This window comes from Hippoglossus hippoglossus, chromosome 20, assembly GCF_009819705.1.
Source record: "Hippoglossus hippoglossus isolate fHipHip1 chromosome 20, fHipHip1.pri, whole genome shotgun sequence".
Lineage (NCBI taxonomy): Eukaryota > Metazoa > Chordata > Actinopteri > Pleuronectiformes > Pleuronectidae > Hippoglossus > Hippoglossus hippoglossus.
In genome coordinates this window covers 14,416,929-14,438,151 of record NC_047170.1, presented here as the reverse complement: position 1 = coordinate 14,438,151, position 21,223 = coordinate 14,416,929, and the positions used below count along the sequence as shown (strand labels likewise).

At 45.2% G+C, this 21,223-nt stretch overlaps 1 protein-coding gene across 5 annotated transcripts in view; it reads right to left on the bottom strand.

The window, feature by feature from the left end:
• dlgap1b (discs, large (Drosophila) homolog-associated protein 1b) overlaps positions 1-18,795 on the bottom strand; it is a 95,179-nt gene extending 76,384 nt beyond the window's left edge. For 4 of the 5 annotated variants that reach the window (XM_034572311.1, XM_034572312.1, XM_034572314.1 and 1 more), the window contains exon 1: positions 18,507-18,794. The gene's annotated coding sequence lies outside the window, so the exon portion shown is untranslated. Of the gene's footprint in view, positions 1-18,506 lie in introns of all 5 variants that reach the window. The other variant, XM_034572315.1, reaches the window with a different exon arrangement.
• Positions 18,796-21,223: the final 2,428 nt, after the last annotated feature.

Sequence of the window (21,223 nt, the reverse complement as noted above, 5' to 3'; positions counted from 1 at the left end):
GAAGCTCGGGTCCTTTAAAGAGAAAGATTCCTGTTTATGAGGCCTATAAGACATTCATGTGTTTCTATGAAGATTTTACTGTCTCTATAAGACAATAAATCAACTTTATCATAGTATGTGGGTATTATATGCGAGTGCGTGCACGCATGAATGCTAAACAGATGCCTGTGGTTAGAAGCATAACAGCCGTGTGTTCCTGAACGTGTGTGTGACTGCAAAGAAGGATTATGTACATTACATCACACACCATATGCATTTTATGTTCCGCACAGATTTAGCGCTGATGTGATATCATGAAGTATCTAAATCCATCGCTGTGTCCTTCATGGAACTGGTTTTTACTAGAGGTCCGTCTCTGTGCTGTTACACATCCTGGTGAGGAGAGCTCTCCTTGATCTCTACCTCGGTTAATCTGAAGTGAAGGTATTCAGACTATCAGTGGGGAATTTAAGGGGATTACATATGCTGAACAAAATAAGGCTTACGACAGAAAACTACACACCCTTAGTGTGTGTGCAAAAACGCGCGCGCACGCACGCACACGCACACACACAGAAACAATAACTCAGGCTGGGAATTTGACTACATCGCAGGACACCCTCATGTAAAACATCAGGTTGCTCGGCTATGTGCTGGGTGTCAGAGTAATTCATTTGGTCATTGTATGTTCAAAAATACAATGATGGACAAACTCAGGTTAGAAAGACATGCCTGGCAGCAGCAGCAGTAAAGCAGCAACCACTTGGACACACACACACAAACGCCTGCGAGCTGCAGTAGTTGAGAGAGAGCCATCGTGCACTGGCGAGCGAAGAGTCACACTCTGCAATGCAAGAGGCCTGACAACTCGTCGCTGGTCAAGCTGACTGTTCACAACAGAACTAAATGAACCTCAGGCCACCAGGAAACGTCTCGCTGATCCAGACGGGCACCGAGACAACTGCAGTATTGCCTACGGAGGTTGGGGTTGATGTCTGTGTCTCTATAAGGAGTGAGTGAGGAGTGTGTCTGAGGTCGATTGCCTGTAGTAGGAAGATGGAGAGAAGAAGATGACATGCAACTACTGTCCCCGGATTCATTCAAATCAAATTGAAGTCCTACATGCAAACAATTCACTGGTGAAACTTTAAAAAAAAACTGTTCTCCTGCAGGTCTGAAGCATCTTCTAATAATATCCCAGCAAATGCAATTGACTGCACTTCAACTTTGAAGAGAGTCCAAGTCCCGTCTACAGTATACTGTCCGCTGTGCAAAACGCTCAGCTGTGCCAGAGCAGAGTTAAGAGTCCGATCGTGTTGAGTGTTTGTTGTAGTTGGCAGAGCGAGCGCGGCGGTTACATCATCAGCCAGGACCTATAGTAAGTGTCACCACCTGAGGACTGAGGGGAACGTGATGCCAGGGGACCAGAAGCCAACCGCACCGCGCTCACAGCCGGAGCGTCAACCTAAAGCTGGCACGGAGCATGTTTGTGTACATGCCCACTCGCATGCACCATAAATACATACAAACACAAAGCCACGGGAGCATATGTGTGGGGGGGATTACTTTAAGCACTGGCTTAATATAAACTCTTGCAGGAACACAGAGCCACGCCAACATTTAAAAACGTACACAAAATCAAACACGACCTTCAGCGACCCTTAAAGTAGGGACACGAGCAAGAAGACAAATACAGGGCTGAAGTGTGAGTGGTCGTCTTCTAACCGGGAGGTCGGCGGTTCGATTCCCAGTCTTCCCACTGAACCCCCGAATTGCCCGTAGATGTATGAATCTGTGTGTGAATGGGTGAATGGCAATAATCTGTGTCCCGGTGATGTCCCCTGGAGACGCTCCAGTTTTTGTTGTCAACCTCATCACGATGCTTTCTCCATTTTCTTAAGTTGCAGTGTGTTAGCTACACACTAGCTACAACTAGCTACACACAACAATACCTCAGCGGGCCCACACTGTAGCACATGTACCGTCTTCCCTGTACTCACACACGGCGGCCAGTTAATCATTCCTATCGATGTTTGCTTTGGGGCAATCAGAGTGTGTTGACGCATCACTGCGGTGTGGTCTAGTTTGTATTGGGCCCGTGTATAAATCAATAGACACACATTGATTACCAGCTATCCTATTACTCAAGCTGTATATTGCTGCGGGCAGAGTTTTCACTGTGAAAAACGCTGGATGCGGTCATGGTTACAGTTTCTGATGAGCGCGGTGATGCGTTCAGAGTGTGAACATTGGAGACACAAAGCTGCGTTGATCACTCGCACACATCAGTGTCTTGATTTGCTGTGTAAACACTCGACAAACTTATTAAATGTTTATCTATCATGACGATTAAAGTGTGGTAATTAATGTTTGGCAGCTCAATTACGAGTCTAAATGCCTCGGGGGGATTTCTACAGGGTTCGCTCCAAGAGTTTGAAGTGTGGCTTGCGACCGAAATGCAAAAAAATGTTTCATCAAACGTCGGGTTTTCTGACATTTGGAAACACAAGTGTAAAATGTAACGCTGACGTTTTAAGGACAGAAAATGAAGGAAACCTGCCATTTATCGCAGTTCGGTGTACAAGTGACAAATTAATTACAGTTCATCAGCCTCGACTGCACGTGCTTTAAAAATGTTGTAAAAATGAAGATCTCCTTAACTTTAAAGCGTTCAGATGTGTCAAACGTAAGTGACTAACGCTTTAATGGTGCACGTGGAGCAGAACCACTTTGTTTTAAGTGACTGCATAAATTACAACGATACCAGGTATAATGACTCATCCGTCGGTACATTTTGTTTGTGGCGGCCTGCATATGAAGCAAAAAAAACAAAACAACAACTTAAAATTAAATCAGGAGAATTGCGCCCATTAGGGGACACCGCTCCCCAGTACGAAAACACATGACACGCACATAAACACACAAACACACAAACACACACTCCTCTTTCCTCCATACCTCCCCTCCTACACACCGAATCACTATGACAGCGACTGCTCGTCCCGCCGGCTGCCGCCTCATCAACGCTGGCTCGGATCTCATCAGATTATACATCATCAAGTGTTTGTTTTTCTGTGTGTGCATGCATGGCTCTATTTTGTTAGCATAGTATCTATTGCGCTGTTTAGCGTATGTGCAGACATTTTAAAGCTTTTAAAAAATCCTTATATTTAAAAACCGCCATGATGTCACAAACAAAAAGTGAGTTAAAAGATGAAGAGAGTGAGTTTAACTGGGTTTCATCAGGCTAAACAAACTCACGGCAGCTTTAGAGACTCGACTCGCGTGTCTGTCAACACAGAGCGAGCGTCTGTTGTTGTGCCGGCCACTGAACTTCAACATATGCATCTGTGGTAAAATATACTGATGCAGAAAAGAGCAAACATGCAAAGGATGATTCCGCTGTGCAGCAGCAGAACAGGGCTGTCGTGACTTCAGCCACGCAGAGAGAGAGCCGCCCTGCTGTGGCTTTTCACATGAGATGGGGAAAAAAACTCAAACGATGGCAAACAACAGGGTTGATGGTGACGTGTTAGTGGGTGGGAGGGATGTAAACACGGAAATGTACCAAAAATCAAGTTAAAGTGATTTGATAAATATATTTGTCCGTCTAGTAATGAAGTAAGAGCCTCTGAGTGGACAGCTGGTACAAGTGTAGACAGCTGAGCATTAACAAACTGCTGAGTACGATAACGTCTGAACTGAAGAATACTGATACTCATCTAATGAGCTAATTAGCTTTTTATTTGTTTTCTTGTTTAGCAAGCTGTATCCCGGCGTGAACATGAGAAAAAGAAGACGTCAGACAAGAAGCTCACACGGACTGGAGTTCGCATTCTGTGACTCGTTTTGTGGCATGTGACAGTTTGTCGTCTCTTTAGAGCTGCATTCTCCCAACAGACTCTATATGAAGATGGACGACACGTCTCTTCTCCTCCAGTTTGACAAAAATAAAGCTAAAATATTCCAGGTACGGGTGACACCATATTTAACCTTTGACGTCATTTGGAGCCAGAATCCCACCAATAAAGGTGCTTAACGCTTTACCCTGTTTCTAGCATCAGAAAACTAAGTAAAACAAACCATCTCTGAAAATAATTTATTGGACGTGTACTTTAACGTGTTAATGTTCCATCTGCTAACATGGAGGAGGCTGCGTTATGACCTATACCGGAGCCACCCACCAGGGAGCGATCAAGATGATTTGGCTTCACTATTAGGACGCTGTCATGTTGTCTGTCTTTATGTACAGTCCATCCACAAGGGGGCACTGTAATGAAACCAAATTACATAAACAACACGACAGTTACTTTCCCCCTTTTGGCCACTGATGCGTCGACATCACAGCAGATCTGTTGCTGTAGCAGCTGCTGCGGCACCGAAAGCCTCCATCAGCGTCACATTCAACACTACAAAAAGTGTCTGACAATTATGGCAGATAAAGACCGTGAGAAAAGTGTCTGTTGGCAACATGGTGTCACTAAGATCTTTTCTTACTTAGCTTATTGAAGCCTGAGAAAATGCCCTGGCTTGTCACAGCTATCCAAAGCTATTGGTTGGTGATGACCCTGACTAAGCCATTTTCTGCTGCCTCTGCACCCGTCTCTCCCACTGCCAGAGCCGCCAAGGAGATTTGGGTGTCCTCGCAGATGCCAGTATTTCATGCTTTCGACACGCAGTCTTTCGTTGTCTATCTTCCTGGCAGCGCGGAGAGCGGAGAAGAAAAACTGAGACGTCTTCTCGACAACTTGCTAATTGCACTACAAAAGGCTCGCTTGCCGTCCACGATGCGCTGGATGCATCTCATTCCAAAAGGGGACAATGCCATTAATCGATTTGCTCTCTGATCTCAAACGAGTGAGAAAACTGGTGCCTGTTTGCATTTTCCACTCTGCTCTTCTCTCGGATGTGTGCGAATACAAACACAGCACAAGGATTTCCGAGACACTTTGGAAAGTAAAACCCATTTCAGAATCATCTTATCCAGACTCTGAAGTTCAGTGGAGTGAAAGCGGTGATGGAAATGAATATTCATGTAGGAAGACGAGCCGCCACATCCTCGCGGCACTGTCAGGCGTGAGTGGTTTGATCATTTACATCTCATCTATGCAAATGTCAGGGAGCACCTATGCAGGAGTTGAGGGTGAAAATCACACAAACTCAAACAGGCATCACTTTTAAAAATAAATGTTGCAACAACACAGCGAACCAAGACATACGAGAGGTTCAGATAAGAAGAACAGCCTTTTATATCAAGGGTTATGAACTCTTAGACATCAAGATAAGATCTATATAGTATGTGTGAGTAATTAAATAAACTGCATTTTGTGCTATTTCTGCAGAAATAAAGCAGTAACATGAAACAAAAATGTAGTTCAAGGAGCTTGTGTCAGTGTTTGCTTCAAATGTGTAGTTATGAATCTGGGTGGAGTCAAAGCAAAGCAAAAACTAAAGCTAAATGAAGCTCTGTTCCTTTCCCAGGCTGCAAACACACAGTTGCTTTTGAATCAGTGTGTGTGTGTGTGTGTGTGTGTGTGTGTGTGTGTGTGTGTGTGTGTGTGGTAACAGATGGAGTGTAGCGATACAGATAAAAGAGCATTATGAAATGCATGAAGCATGAGACGCTGACCGTGGTGCTGAAGTCGCTTCCTTTAGCTGCACTAGCTCGTTCTCAGTCAGGAACACTCATTCATCTTTCTCTCTTTCTCTGTAACACATACACACAAACACACACACACACACACATATGCACGCACACCATCACTTAGTTTCTGCCAAAAACATATTTTGATCTCCCTGCAAATCTGCTGTCCTGAATTCAATCCAAGACCACTTTTATTATGTATATCTAGATTATCTATGCTAAAAATGGCATGTCCCTGAAAAGGCTCAGCGAGAACACGGGCATAACTGATGACCCCAAAAAAAAGTGGTGACCAATAACGGGACGAGAAGCCGGCTAATTCCACGGCCGAGCTCATCCGTCAGGCCTTCAGGGCCAGACTGACGCCCGACCTCCAGCTGTCTGTCCATTTTGTGCTCAATTAGCAAAGAACTCTCTCCATCGCACATGTGCAACGATCTCAGCGCCGGTGACCTTTTTCCTCCACGCTAATTAAATTAGTAATAAATCTAGACAATAAACTTCTCTGTCGCCAAAAAGTGGGTGTGGAGGTCAAGAGAAGAGACGAATGGAAGCGACACGGACGGAGGTGGCTGCTGAAGTGCAGGTTTCAGACCTTGAGTTTACAAACTATTTTTACATTCACAGGTGTCGCCGGTGCTGCTCTCCGTCATGGCAACAAAATTCATAGAATCACTTCCTCTTTAGCAATTGCTCTTCAAAGAGTCAAGAGCTTTTATTTTGAAAAGTTGTGAACTTGGATCTGAAGATTGTGTCAATTACATAACAGAGCTCTAAAATAGCCAGCATGCATATGAAAAAATGCCAGTTAAGTAAATCATTCAAACCTAAACCTTATCAAGCAAATTCTGTTTCATTTCATGAAAAACATTCACTTTAAAATCTTCATTGCAGACAAACCAGGTAGGATGAACACAAAGTTCACAACAAAAGCTCTGCAAACAGAACATAAACTATAAAAAGTGACAGTATATTGTAAACCCTTTGGAGGAGGACTCACTAATGACAAGGAATAATCCTGAAGTCGCTCCGGAGCACGAACAGAGGCCAAGAAAACAGCCCATTCCAAAACAGGCAGGTTCAGAATGAGCGCCGCACAAGTTATTATAAAAAGTCGGCACACAAAGAGGGCTTTGCCAAGGCCACTCAGCAAAAACAAAGTGCAAGATGGACCTAAATTTCCATTTCCTTCTCTTAAAAACACCAACGTAAAAAGTAAATCAAACCTACACTCAATGCATTTCTGTCTGTGACTAATCGACACCACCCACAGTCATTTTTTAACATTTGCAATTTTTTCTTTGACTTAGAAGGTGCTCACACAAGAAGAAAAAATGGATGTGGCCAATTTCGTCTTCCTCCTGTGGGTGTCGATATGAGTAACAGCGAGCGACTGTGCCTGATGCACAGAAATTACCTCAACTTACTTATCCAGGCCTGTTATGTAGTTCGAGCCATTTTTCTAAGTGTGTATGGAAGTTGTTTTGGGGGTAATGTGCGAAAATAGATGGAGGAAAATTACCTCTTGTGAAAGGAAAGCTCCTAATACCTCTGATTGTGGGAGCTGTACAAAAAAAATGGAACATCACACAGAGGGGCAATCCAGATGATTGGCCACAAATAGGGTTCCGTCCGTCACCATCCATTCATGCTGCTTATTACATTGAGGAGAAGGTTTGTCCCTCTCATCTTCTCTCTGCCTCCCAGCTCGTCCATGCCAGCCACCTTGGCACCGCTCGTGTTTTGGATTTGTACCACAGATTCACCCCCCCTCCCTCCCTCCCTGCCCTCACTCTCTCTCTCCCTTTTTTATTTTCCTCCCTCGCAGCCAACACGCAACATGGTGATTTACGGCCGACCTTAAAAAACGCCGCACAAGGAGCCGCGTGTATTTTACCCCACTTCAGCGATGGGTTTCACAGGCTCTCTGTTCCAGACCTGTGTGAAAGCCTGAGATGCTAAAAACAATGCTGATAAGAGTCTATTTGTTTCCTGGCTTGTGTAATCCCCCATCGACTTAATTTGACAAATGATCGTCTCCGTAGAACCGAGAGATAATCCAGGAATTAATGCAAACACAACATTTGGTTCAGTTCCATTTGAATTATTGTTCCTGATGAATTGTTGCTGTGAAACGTGGCTGAGAATTGAAAAGAGGTAAAGAACATAAACAGATTGTGGGAGATAATGAAAATATATTTGACATGGATACAATCGGTTTTCAAATATGATAGATGACTTTTATGGTATAAAAACAATGACAATTCCAGTGGCTACTGATAAAGAATTGAAACGTAGATACTAAAATCCCTGGAAATGAACCCTGCGCACAGTTATAACCAGAAAGAAACAATAACTAACAACAATTTCAAGGTTCTTCTACCTTATTTCACCAGGTTGGTTCATCTCTCTGTGCAAAAACAACCCAGAGACACCAGCACCAAAGCTTTCACTCATTCACACATTCGGTCACCATCTGTCACGCTGCATCCTCCCTGCGCTCTCCTTCCCTCGCCGTCCTGCCGGGACACATGCTCACTGATGGTTCCATAACTTGGTTACCACCTCATTATGGCGGTTAGTAAGCGCCATAGCTAGATTTACCACCTTGTAACGGACAAGCGGTGCCGACTCATCCGCTCGACAGCCGCATTGATTCACTGCGCCGTGACGAACGCACCAGTCGAGGCCGCTGACCTCCACCTGCTCTGGAGCCAACGCCGTCATCTCGTCCATCTGCCTCTTCGCCGTCTACGTCTGATTTCACTGCAGGAAATCAGTGAAATTTTTACCGAAATATGCTTTCACTTGAATAAAACATGTCTTTGGACAATAAAAGGCTTCTGTCATGTACGACTCCACAGATTTCTGAGTTGATTAGGCTCCAGTCTCCCACAAAACAGTGACTGAAGTGTTTACACACACAGAGCTCCATAGTTTCACACCACCTGGGACAAAATATCATAGTAAAGGACTTGCCAGGGAACAAATCAAGAAAACAAGCCAGGATTTGGAGACCCAAAGGTGAAGGAGAATTTGAGCCAAACTGGCTCCACAGCAGAATATCCTCTGAGGGTACAGCCCGAGGAGATGAAGCCCAAGTTGCTCTCTGCAGTTATTAAATATGACGCCTTATGTCTTTGTGTGATTTCAGGAGCTTTACTGCAAAACCTGTGACAGCAGCCTGCAGTGATTTCAGCAGAAGAAACATTCCCCTATTGCCAAAGGGTTTCCTTTCAATGCAGCCAGGAACATTTCAGTGTGTGCAGCTGCTCTGCGTGTTTATTTAAACCTACTGGGAAACGTCTCAGGGGGGAAACGCCATCAAACAGCACAGAGCCGATGTGGAGGCTCAGCGAGGACTGACCTACTCGTGCTGACTGTGGCGAGGCGGTAAGCCACTGGCGGTGAGGGACCCGATCAGATTAGCGAGGGATAGAGCGAGTATCTTGCAGTCGGGCACGAGCGGTTAACTAGCATTCAAACTAGCCCGGTGACCTTTTGGTTGGGAGATGACCAGTTGGTCTTTGGTGCAGATAATCCCTGGAAAAGCTGGTTTTACTGGCTGAACGATGATCTCCTCCCCCAACAAACACTGCTGCTGCACAGACAGAACTGTTTGGATTGTGGAATTTCCCTAAATAAACTGTTGTGATGTGTTTGTGCTGCAACAATCATCTGCAAAGGAATTTTGCTCCGATGCTGCTCGACTCCAGAAGCTGTGGTGTAATATCTTGTGATAATACAAGATGATAAATGATCTGCCTCACTCCCGTTCCTTTCTTCCTCCTGAAAGCTGCCCTCTCACTAACGACGGCCGTGACGTTGTACAGTCTTTTCAGCATAAGCTCGTGTGCTCTGTGTGTTTCTTCCGCTCAGCACATTAGCCGTCTCCTCCTTGTTCTCCCGCTCGCGCTGCCTCCTCAGTCATTGGCCCTTGTGCCGGATTTAGCCAGTGCCTTGGGCCTGCAGCGACTGGCGGTGGTATAGAGGGCCATGTAAATGTCACCGTCTCCGAGGCTGCGCTCTGCTGAGCGTGAAATGAAATCTGGCAAGAGTTTTAGGATCCTGCCTTTCCCTCACATGGACATTCCACAGTACACGGGCCCTATATAAAACTCCAGCGCGCGTTATGATTACATCTGGGCCCCCCCCCCAGCCGCCTCCTTTCCTTTATCAATTATTCAAGTGTCAGGTCGGACATGATGCAGCGGGAATAAATATTTTCCCAACACGATTACGAATATTAGTTAAAGAGATTACCGTTGCCGTCATGTGAAATTGGTCAGCTTTGCTAATCCACACTAATCCTATGGATCATGCAACCATATCAAGATTAGTGCATGTTGTATGCATGTACTGTGGACATATCTAAGCAGTGAGAGACATATCTACGCCTCTTGTCTCTGTTTGACTTTTTTAAAACACAATGGCTTCTCTTCCTCTCACGTCAGGAGGAGCGAGTCGAGCGTTGCCACAGAGGGACGACGAGCAGTTCAACATTTCACTACATGAGAAGTTCTCTGCAGGGTTTCCTCGGCTGGGAAGACACTCGAGTGCGCTCGAGTGGCTCTCCGTCAATTAAAGTCAAGGGTTTGAAGGAGGTTTCAGCTTTCTCCGACGCCATTTTGGAACCAAAACAACTGTGTCAACCCTCCTCCCCGCTCTGCCAGCGCTGCCTACGACCGTTCCTCGCGGGCTTTTATACTCGAGGATCAAAGTAAGCCTGTGTACTGTGCATGTAAAGCTGAGGAGGGAGAAAATTCAGCCGTCGATGCATCAGAATTCCAGCTCCCGACATTCAGGCCACTTCCTTCTAACCATTACTTCCCCTGAACTGACAGGCTGGTGTCAGCGTTTACATGGGCTCAGTAAAACCCCCCATATTACATATATAGGCTATTCAAAAGTGATGAGATCAATTAAAGACTTGTCATCACAAAATATCTCCCTTTCAAAATGCCCATTGTTGAAATGACCCTCTTGTCCGTATCTTCTCCATTCATCTCTCAGCCAGGCACTTAAAGCCAGCCACTTGCGGACATTTACAAATAGGCTCTTCTGTTCCATTTAGAGCTCTACCTTTCGCAGCTTATCTTGTGTAACGGCCTCTTAAATAAATCTCCTGGCTTTAAATAGACAGCAATGCTCACGAAGGCTTTCCTCAAAGTTGGGTCACGTGAAGGTCTGGACGGAGACACTGACGGGCACATGACACACTAAAGCCAACAACAGTGTATTCTGTGGTTTAGGCAGCAGCAGCTTATGTAGAAAAAGTGAAGATAAAGTTCAATTAAGCAACAATAAGAGCAGATTGCAAAGTGTCCCTAGAGAAACCTATAAAACCAGTTACATGCGCCAGTGCTTGTGGAACCGAATGTAACCGTGACAACGTGCGCTCGCGCTGCGTGACCGTGCCCCGCGACTCACGGAGGAGTCAGTGCTGGGGAGATCTTCGTCATTTCCCTGACTCACCATCGTCCTCCTCCTCCTGTCACAGCCACTGAGAGGCGGCCGGGGCAGCTGCTGCAGGGAGGGAGGCTGGGAGGTCACGAGAAGAGCTGCCTTCACAGCTCCACCAGACCAGACCTCATGAAATAAAATAATAAACCCTTACGGTCCTTAAGAATTCCATGGGTTGTTCTGTTTGATATTTCCGGTCAGCATTAATATTCATAGCCTTTCACTGTATTTACATTTTCTCTCCATATAGTATGTTTCATTGTTAGTGGCAGAGTCTGTTATTCCTTTGTGAGATCCAAGTTACATTCATATGCACAAGAGGTTCAGAGGAAACTCTGCAGCCTTGAATCCAGGATTAGTTTGTCATTTCATCTCATTAATGTCAGCCTCACAGTTTACTGTCGACTTCCCTGTAGCATGTATCCGACCAGTATCTCCTGCTGATGCAAACTGAGGCAGCGGAACATGCGGCGGCTTCCTCAGAAACTGTTTATCACAGAGGTTAACGCCGATCACGACACTTCATCAAAACCGCATCCGCGAAAATGGGACATTATCTTTTTTTTGACAGCAGATTGATTTTAATTATTGCAGAGGGCAATGGAACAAGACGAACCAGCCGCAGTGCCAGCTCCGAAATGTGCAATTAAATCAAAGAGAAAAGAGGAATGTGGATTTTTAGTCCTCAGTGAGAATTCTCATGGTTAAACTGGGGAAAATAAAGAAATAAAAGGTTTCTGATGGTTAAAACGTAATAAAACTATAACCTTGGAGAAACTTTACAGTATAGTTGAATGGTGCTACTAATGTTTTTTCTAATGTTACACCTATTGATAGCGATATTTCCAAATAATAAAACATGAACAAAATACTTCTTAACACTCCATTTGTATATTTGTTTTAGCTTTTGAGATATGCCATTATTTCTCAGCTCCTCTCCCACCACACTGCCGCTGTGCGTCATCAACACATTTTCCATCGCACAAAACGTAATGACGTCATCACAACTTTACAACGTGATGGGATCATGCAAAAAAACACCAATCTGAGACATCCACTTTCAGAGGGTTAAAGTCAAGGGTATTTTTTTTTACTAAAAAGCAGCGATGTGTCAAACTCCAGAAACACTGACATTTCCCACCTTGTAACTCGCTTGAGTCTCGAATTACAAGCTCCCAGCAACTTAAAGTGACACTTTTTTGAACTCCAGTTTGTAACGGCCAAGGACACTCTCCCCAAGTAATGGAGGGATTAAAATTCAATGACCCCCTGACAAATTACTGGATGTCCCTCTCTCATTTCACATTATCATTCACGTTCATAAATGCCAAACGGGCTCGAACCAAACTACCATTAAGGGAGTTCTCCGGCATCTGGGCTGGATTGCAAAGTCCCTCATCAGCGTCGGCGGACGGTGAAAATGTCACGTTAATTTGTCGTTGCGGGCTGCGACACCTGTGCTCTGCGGAAGGTTAAACGGGTGGACATGACACTGATTGTGGCCGTTTCCTGTTCCACTGATCACCCCCGACTCGGCCGCCAACGTTTGATCATTCGCTGCGAAAAAAGTAATTCTCTGGGAAATAATTCATCCGAGCAGGACACACATTAAAAACCTCTTTTTAAAATGTGACACGATGACGTCAGGAGCTGCTAAACTGTCTAGACAGTTATCAGGCCCATAAAAGTCACAGAGTTTAATACAAAACAGTTTATGTTGTGAGATGTTTTTGTCTTTGGATGTAAAAGTGGCCTAATAATTGGACAAAAAGTTTGGCAAACCATACATTTTGGTGTCAAATGTGTTCTTCTTACAAATCACGTTGTTCAGGATCAGTTTATCCTGTTCCGTTGATACTATAATCACGGGTGTCTCCTGTCAAGACGAAAATATCTTTTCAAAATCCTCTGAAAAGCCGACGAGCCATCGAGACTTTTCCTCGAGCTCCCGTCTGCATGTTAATCAGCATCTGTTTACACGATCTAACACACGGCTACAAAGGCATTAGCATCAGCTGCAGCTTTCCAGTGACATGTTAGATCAAGCTAGAAATGGAGGTTAGTAATTATAAGGGGGGAAAAAAAATGTTATTCCCTACATTTGCATGTTGCCATTTCTGAGCCGGGATTGCTTTATAATGGATACGCACTTTTCACATATGCGAGAAAAATGCTATCATTGCATCGTATTTCAACAAGAGTTATAGCTGCAGGAACAAGAGACTTCACTTAGCGTTTTATGGAAAAATCATTTTTATAGAGGGCGACTGCCATTTGACTTCTGATGTAATTTAATGGTGATGAAGTTAGAAATAGAAGTGGAAGAACTTCCTTACTTTTTATATGAGACTGTGCCTCAGACGAACCATCCTGTGTTCGGGGTTTAATCTGAAATCTGGGTGAAGGTTTGATTCAGCGATTTCTTTTAAGCCTAAATTTATATTAGGGGACAGATTTCTTCTACCCAATATGTGAAAATGTTTGAAAAGCTTTTGATTTAACTTGGTGAGCTGGCTCATCCATAAATGTCAAGGGTTCTTATATTTATTTATTTATTCTCCATGTCTTTTAATAATGTGCACTTTGTGATCTTACAGTACTTGTTGCTATGGAACAAGTAATATCTATATATACACTGTAGAAACACAGCAATCTAATCTGTGTGACTCTCCATCTTCTTGACCATTTGACTTTTACATAACTACACACTCGTCAATCTTTCTGTTTGCTTTGTCTCTGCATGCACACAGACAGAGATAGTGACATGTCATTGGACTGTAAGTGAAGCTACTTGGTTGATAAAATCGATTCTGAATTGCTAATATGCTATTGCTTATTTAAATTATTGATCATTATTATTAATTCCCAAAGGAGAAACTAGTTTCAATATTTGCCACTTAATTTCCCGTCGAAAAGTCAGGCAGCTAGAAGCAGGTAGATCAAGTGCTTATCTGCTCCATGTGCATTGTGCTGTTTTGAATGTGTGTGTGCAGCCTGAGCCATGTGCAGCGCCTGCATCTGCCTCCACGATGGGAACTAATGTCTGCACTTATTAGACTGTGAGCCATCTGATACTGAAGCATGAGCATGTAAAATCCATCTCGAGCTGCCATTAAACCACAAATCAGCTGCTGCAGACACATTATGGTCGGTATCAGTTCTGCAGGTGACCACACACACCACGTCACTTCATTATAACCGTCCAGAGAGAGTTATCTCCGGGATGACGGTTTCCCAGAGGAGGTATTTGTGCATCTATATTTCTCCATCCAGCTCCTCTGGACGACATCAGAATATACGGCTATCGATGAGACTGTTTAAAACAAGCAGAGAGCTTGTGTTCAGAATGGCAATAAAGGGTTGTGTGCGCTCTCACCCTGCACACACAAGTTCAGCAACACTTGAAAATTGCTTAGCATTCAGCAGCTGCTTCCAGCACGGAAGAGGATATGCATCAGTACTGAAGGAGAGAGGGAGTGTGTATCGGCAGTTCTCCCCAGTGTCTGTGCGAAAGCCTCCCTGGTGGATTATGTTACCCAACAATGGACGTGGCCTTTCACAGTCGGAGCATGTTCCAATAGCTGGAAGGCACAGAAACATGCCCGTCTCCCCCTCTCCTCCGCTCTCCCACCAGAATTGACATTGTCCCCCTGGCAAACGCAGGTCGGCAGTATGTCTTTATATCAACAAAATGAGCTCCCTAGTTTCCGGTGAAAGGCAAATATGAGGGAATAAAGCTGGCGATCGTACCAAAGCCTTTCAGCAGAGCGTGGCGTGAACGGTATCACACGTGGAGCAGGACCCAGTGTCCCCGACGTGTTAGTGGCGACGACACCAGCGGCTTTTAGCATCTCGGTAATCAAAGGCGGACGAGACAGAGGAACTGACAGGACTGTGGAGAAATAATGATGTAGGCTGTACGCCTGTGTGTTTATAGTGTGCGAGGAGAAACACACACTGGCTTCAGAGAAATGGAGAGAGAGCCCGAGGCATCGACTGCAGGAAGTCCTGCAGGCATGGAGGGAAACTGTAGAGGTAAACACTGCTCTTCATCAGACATTCAATAGCTGTGGCTGTAACACTGCTGCTGCTGCTGCACACACAAATATCCCTCAGTGGAAAACTGTACGTAAGGAGAAGTGGCTCATCAATAAGCGCAATATGCTTTGCCTCATGCTTCAGCTGGAGCATGACGCAGGGTTAAAGAAAAATGAATTACATTTGACAGTTGGGTGACTGTCGGAGCTGAATGAACATGTCATGGCGATTGCTGACATCCTAGAAAAAATAAAAAAACGTTAAATATCAGACTTTGCAGAATAAGATTCTCGGGGAGTAGAAAGTGATTTTTTTTTTTTTTTTCTTCCCCAGCCTAAAACTCCTCAAAAGGCAGATAATCTCAGAAGAGCAGGATTAGTACATTTACTCGAGTGCTGAGTCTGTGTTCATTCAGTGTGAGTAACAATCTGCCCGGGTACATTAAGGCCCGTTTTATAAGCAGTGGCACACACACTCCTCATGAGACCCTCAGTCTTGGGTGAATACAGGATTTATAAAGAGGTTCAGCTCTCTAAAATCCAGAGCTACCTCCGGGAGGTGCATGCTCCCAGCTCTCGGAAAGATAAATCCACAGGAGAAAAGATGAAGGCATGCTGACAGCTCCCATACGACCAATCAGAGCAGCTAAGAGCACTGGAAAAGTGCGCGGGCTGAGATTACAGGGGCGAGTGCCGGAGCGCTTGAAGAGTCCCCTCAAGCAATATACTCGTACGTCTTATTGGTGCGAGGGACCTGGAAGATGGAAGATGTCCTGCCCTCGTAAGTATACCGGTGAAAGGCAACAAGACGTAGTGGTACCTGACGGGGCCGTACGCCACAGAAGAGCAAGGCGCAATTAGAATTAGGCAAAGAAAAAGCCCACGGCCTGAAACTACAGCACATCAGAGAGTACTGCTCCAGCTGACTCATCACTGCTGTCGTCCACAGCCATCACTACAGCACGGTTTGTGACTGCTGGCCTTTCCTAATTCAACTTGAGGGGGACAAGTCATGAGCAACAGCTAGGTCATCGCCGAGCACTGCAAAAAAATCGTCTTTGCCGTCGTCATCCCTTGTTTTTTATTGTAAACCCTCGGGGTCTAAGGAAAGTAATATTTGTGCCACTACTTGTCTTAACCTCCTTCCGGGGCCTTCAGGCTGATGGCTCTGATATAATTTCACTACAATGTCAGGGTTCCACGGCTGCAAAGAAAAAAGCTGGAAAACAGAACAGCAGACGCACAGAAACGGGCATCTGGGCCGACTGCGATGACACATTTACATCCTGGCGGAATTATCTGCATAATTACAAGGCTAAGCCAGACTTCCTGGGTGTGGAAAGAAGTGTGGAGGATACACGATTGGTTTTTAAAATATTAAATCACCCTCATCTCCTCTTGGAAGCATCCTTAACATCACAGTGGCACCATGTAGCTGAGGCACAGTTTACAGGTATTTCTTAGTGTAGCAGAGTAAAGCAGATTTCGTCGTGCTCATGCAGGATTTTAAACCCTCGAAAGACGTGGCCACACAAGACGCTCCAGCCGGAGGATTCTCGTTTTCCCCATCATCTGAGAGGGTGGCTGAGAAATGTGGAGGTGATACAGGAGGAAGCTACGACAGCTGATAGCGGCATCAAGACCAAAAGGAAGCTAATGAGGGTATACGGGCGCAGGGTTGAGAGTTCAGCAGCGAATTCATCATTATCTGACGCCAAAAAAAAAAAGAAGCAGGGAAGGCAGCTAATGATCACTCCAGCACTCCATCCACACAGCCACTGCAGTCAGTCACACGAGCAAGATGCTGACGGCCTCTAATCGGGGGATGGGAATGGGAGGAGGAGGTGGTGGTGATGGGAAGCTCATGAATGCCGAGGGCCCTGTGTTGAACAAGGAAAGGATGCACGTTTTTTTTTTACGGGGTTTAAGGATGTGACACAGGCACCGGGGGAAGATCAACAGATTGCGAGTTCTGCTGCTTCTTGGAGATAAGGGAACGTTCTCGCAACAACATGCCTGCCTCGCAATGGGTTTCACTTAAGTAGGCAAGAAAAACGAAGATACAGAGAGAAGAGGGGGGGTAGAAAAATCATTAAATATGCTCGTATTCTCCAGCACATTACCTCAAATCTGGAGGATCTGTGCGAGCTGCGGCTTTGCAGTCGATATTCCAATCTCTACACTATTCCAGTGCAGGATTCATGATGTCTCCTCGTACTGGACTGACCTCCCGGCCTCGATCCCTTCCTGTCGTCCTTGAATCTCGCTCGTGTTCTGCTGGAGTCAGAACAACTGTATTATTTTATTTTTTTGCCTCTCCAATTGGCCCAGTGCCCTTTCTTCCCTCTGTGCTTATGTCACTTCCTTGAACCATAACATGCATCCTCTCTCCACACACACACACACACACACACACACAGTTACTGTTTGGACAGCATATCATTTTCATCCACGCTACAATACCATTAATGCAGCTTCATGTAGATACTGGCTCGTGCATTTAAAGAAATCCACTCAGCAGCCGGTGAGCAATTTACAGATGTAATATTTGTTTGCGTGATGCTGATTTTCACTGGCTCTCCACTTGTGGCTGTATTTTAAAGCCTGATATCCCATCGCATTGTTCAGTCTGGAGCAGCAGTGCATGTCTGTGCAGAGCCAAATTTCCAAGCAGGCTGGCTGAACTACAAGAGCCTAAATAAATCCAAAGAGCCAGACAGATTGCTGTGGGAATAAGGCATTATGGTGCCCACCAGTGTGTGTGTGTGTGTGTGCGTGCGTGCAGCCTGCAGGGCTACAGGGCTCTTATGATGGTAAGGAAGATGTGGCCAGATTAACACCTCAAAGCTTTGGCCACAGACACTGACATGATGCCACATGTTCTGCTGCATCCTCCTCCCACAAGTGGCAGCGGCTTTTCGAGTCAGAGAAGAGAAAACGCTCTGTCCATGTTTGCAAATTCATCAGCCAACGCCAAAAGACGCAATAGCGGACGCGCGTGCTCCGTGGAAGGCGCACGGAGAGGCCGATTGGATATCTTACTCCTGCCTCATTATCAGTTACTGCAAGTGGCGTGGAGGGTTGTCAACGTGCCTCAGAGGGGGAATGCACTCTGAACAACTTTGCAAACCAAATTACATTTTAATTTCTCCTCCATTGTGATTCCTGCTTCATGGGAAAGTTATGGAAATGCAACCCCATTTTTTTTTTTTTGCTTTACGCGGCACATCATGCGTAAATCTCACCTGGCAACACGTTAAAAAGACGCACGATGGAGGGAACGTGATAAACAGAGATGATTTTAAGTGATGATGACACGTGCAAACAAATTGTCACCGCAGGATGGATGGAAGGAGCAATTTGGCGCATTTGCCTCCTCTTACCTTAGTGACAACACAGAGGATCTGCAGTCCGGGAATCACCTCGAGAGTAAAATCCCCTGAATGTGGCTGAAATTGCGTCTTCGCCTCGAGATTATCACAAGTGTGTGTGTGTGTGTGTTGAACATGCAGCGCGTCACTGTGGTAGTAAGAGGTCCCGTGCACCGGAGAGTCTTCCTGTGTGTGTGCGCGCTGCAGAGGCTTCACTGAGCAATGAGACAGCGCTGCACAGGGAGGGAGGGAGGGAGGGAAGGTCCGGCATGGAGTCCGCTCCGTGGATCAGGGAACCCTCCACTGGTGCCTGGTCCAGATCTGACTCTCTGCATCATTCTGCAACAACGAGAGAGAGAGAGAGAGAGAGAGAGAGAGAGAGAGAGAGAGAGAGAGAGAGAGTATAAAACTGTACAATTACTTTTTAAATAAACACATTGATACACCTTTCCATTAATGGAGAGCTTCTAGCTGTGTCTCAATTCTGGGGCCGCATCCTTCAAAGGTTGCATTCGTAGACCGATTGTGCCACTGAATGCGTCCTTCCACCAGCCCAACATATATCCCATGATTCATTGCTCTTCTGTTTTTTAAAGAGGTAATGGCGGCAGCAAGTGAGGCGAAAAACGTCAGAAGAATTTAGTTTTAAACCGAACAGCTAACGGTACAAAACAAATCTTTTCAACGCTTTTAATCAACCGAAGAACTTTTTCATCCGTAGCTCTGTTGCTAGGTGACGGCTGTAAGTGCGGTTTAGGCTGGTGATGCAATGAGAAGACCAGACTGTCTCATTTCAGTTTGGCCGGATGCCGACATCAGCTTATGTGGACCGGGTCCTCCAGAGGATGTGGCCCCTGAAATGAGACACCCAGTTGAGCCTGGGCCTTGTTGAAATCTTCCCAAAAGTGAAGCCAAGTGTCTCGATCGCCATCTGGTGGCAGGCTGCAGTATAGGTCACGAAAGCATTAATTATGTATTGTCTTTAATAAAGAAATAGCCCAACAATAATAGAAATTATGGGACAATGTGCTGTTTCTATTTTGTAAAACAAGATCCTTTGTTTCATTGTTACAAAGCAGCTGCTGCTGAAAAGATTGTTCTGCTCACATTTCATCATCTTGAACAACCTCACACACAAACAGAGACAGTTGTTTAACACAGTGTGTACAGGGTCCTCTCACAAAGACGTCTCCTCTCAGTCTCTGTCTCTCTGTGGCAGGGACACTGAGGGGCGACTGGAGGCGACTCTGCTGGGAGAGAGCGAGAACCAGTAAACCAGGCCGACCTCTGCTCTGTGCCCGCCAGGCAGCCTGGATCTAAGAACAAGGTTACATACTTCAGTGGAATAACAACAACAACAACAGCAGCCATGGCTGAACATGCTGTGGGCTACTGGTGTGTGTGTACGTGTGTGTGTGTGTGTGTGTGTGTGTGTGTGTGTGTTAATATGGACGTTGCATGATCAGGGTTTAACTGAATCACTAATTTAGAATATTATACAGAATATAATGGGCCTACGTTATATGTGACGCCGCATAAGGAACCGTCTGCATTGAGACATTATCTGGGGATTTACTGGAGCCCGAAGCCTTTTCGTCAACCAGCAATCAACAATTTATTGGTGGCAGTCAGTCAATAAAGGCGTTCCCTGAAAGTGTCAGTGAAATCGATATTCCCCCATGGCACAACACACCCAGAGAGAGAGAGAGAGGGAGAGAGATGGAGGGAGAAATAAGCAGAACGGTAATGAGTGTCCACACTTGTAAAATACGTAAATAATAACATCGGTGAAGCATTATGAATGTCCAGGGGTGAAATATATTCGTAGGATTCACAAATTACAATAAAACAGGTTAAATTGGAAACATGTTTTGATGCTGTAACATTTCACCCTTTCCTGATCCCATTGTGACGACTGTTTTCTTCGAGGGGAAAAGATAAATGTCATCTGTAGCTGACCTGCGGTAAACCTCTGAGAGCAGGGAGGGAGTGTGTGTCCAGTGTGTGTCCAGTGTGTGTACAGTGTGTGTCCAGTGTGTGTACAGTGTGTGTCCAGTGTGTTTACAGTTACTTATATTCAAATCCGAGCTTGTTTTCTGCGTGGTGGCCGCTTTAAGGGGACTTGTGCTGGTGCAGCGAGGCCCTCGGGACGTATGTGTGATCTTATTTGCGTCACAGCATCTTGCGAGGACAGTTCACCAATGATGCTACAGCCGACACATCAAAGTGTGTTATGTTGCATATCGTCCCTCAAAATCCAGCTTCAGGCTGAAAGCTGTAAAAACACAATATGATGCACTTGCTGAAAATACAATCCATGAGGCTTGTGAACAGAGCCTCAGCAAGAATTGAAATTAAAAAAAATTTGAGCAGCGATTGAACATATTTTACAATCAGGAATAAATGTGTTACTGTATAAATTTGGCCAAAGTATTTGCTGATCCGGGCCACAGCTGGATCCAGTCCATATTTTACCCCCCTCTCTCCCTCAGCATGCAACAGCCAGCCATTTATCAATAATTCATACCAAAGGAGGTAGTTGCAAACATATGAAAGATGACAGAGAGGGTGCAAAGTAACTAATAGATTACTTTGTTGTCACAATTACCAATAAATCATCTTTTAATCGTTTTGTCACAGCCACAACGTATTCACCTCTCGTACAAAAACCCTGGAAGATGAAGTGGACGATGAAGAGGAAGGAGAGGAAGAGGAGGAAGAAGAGAGAG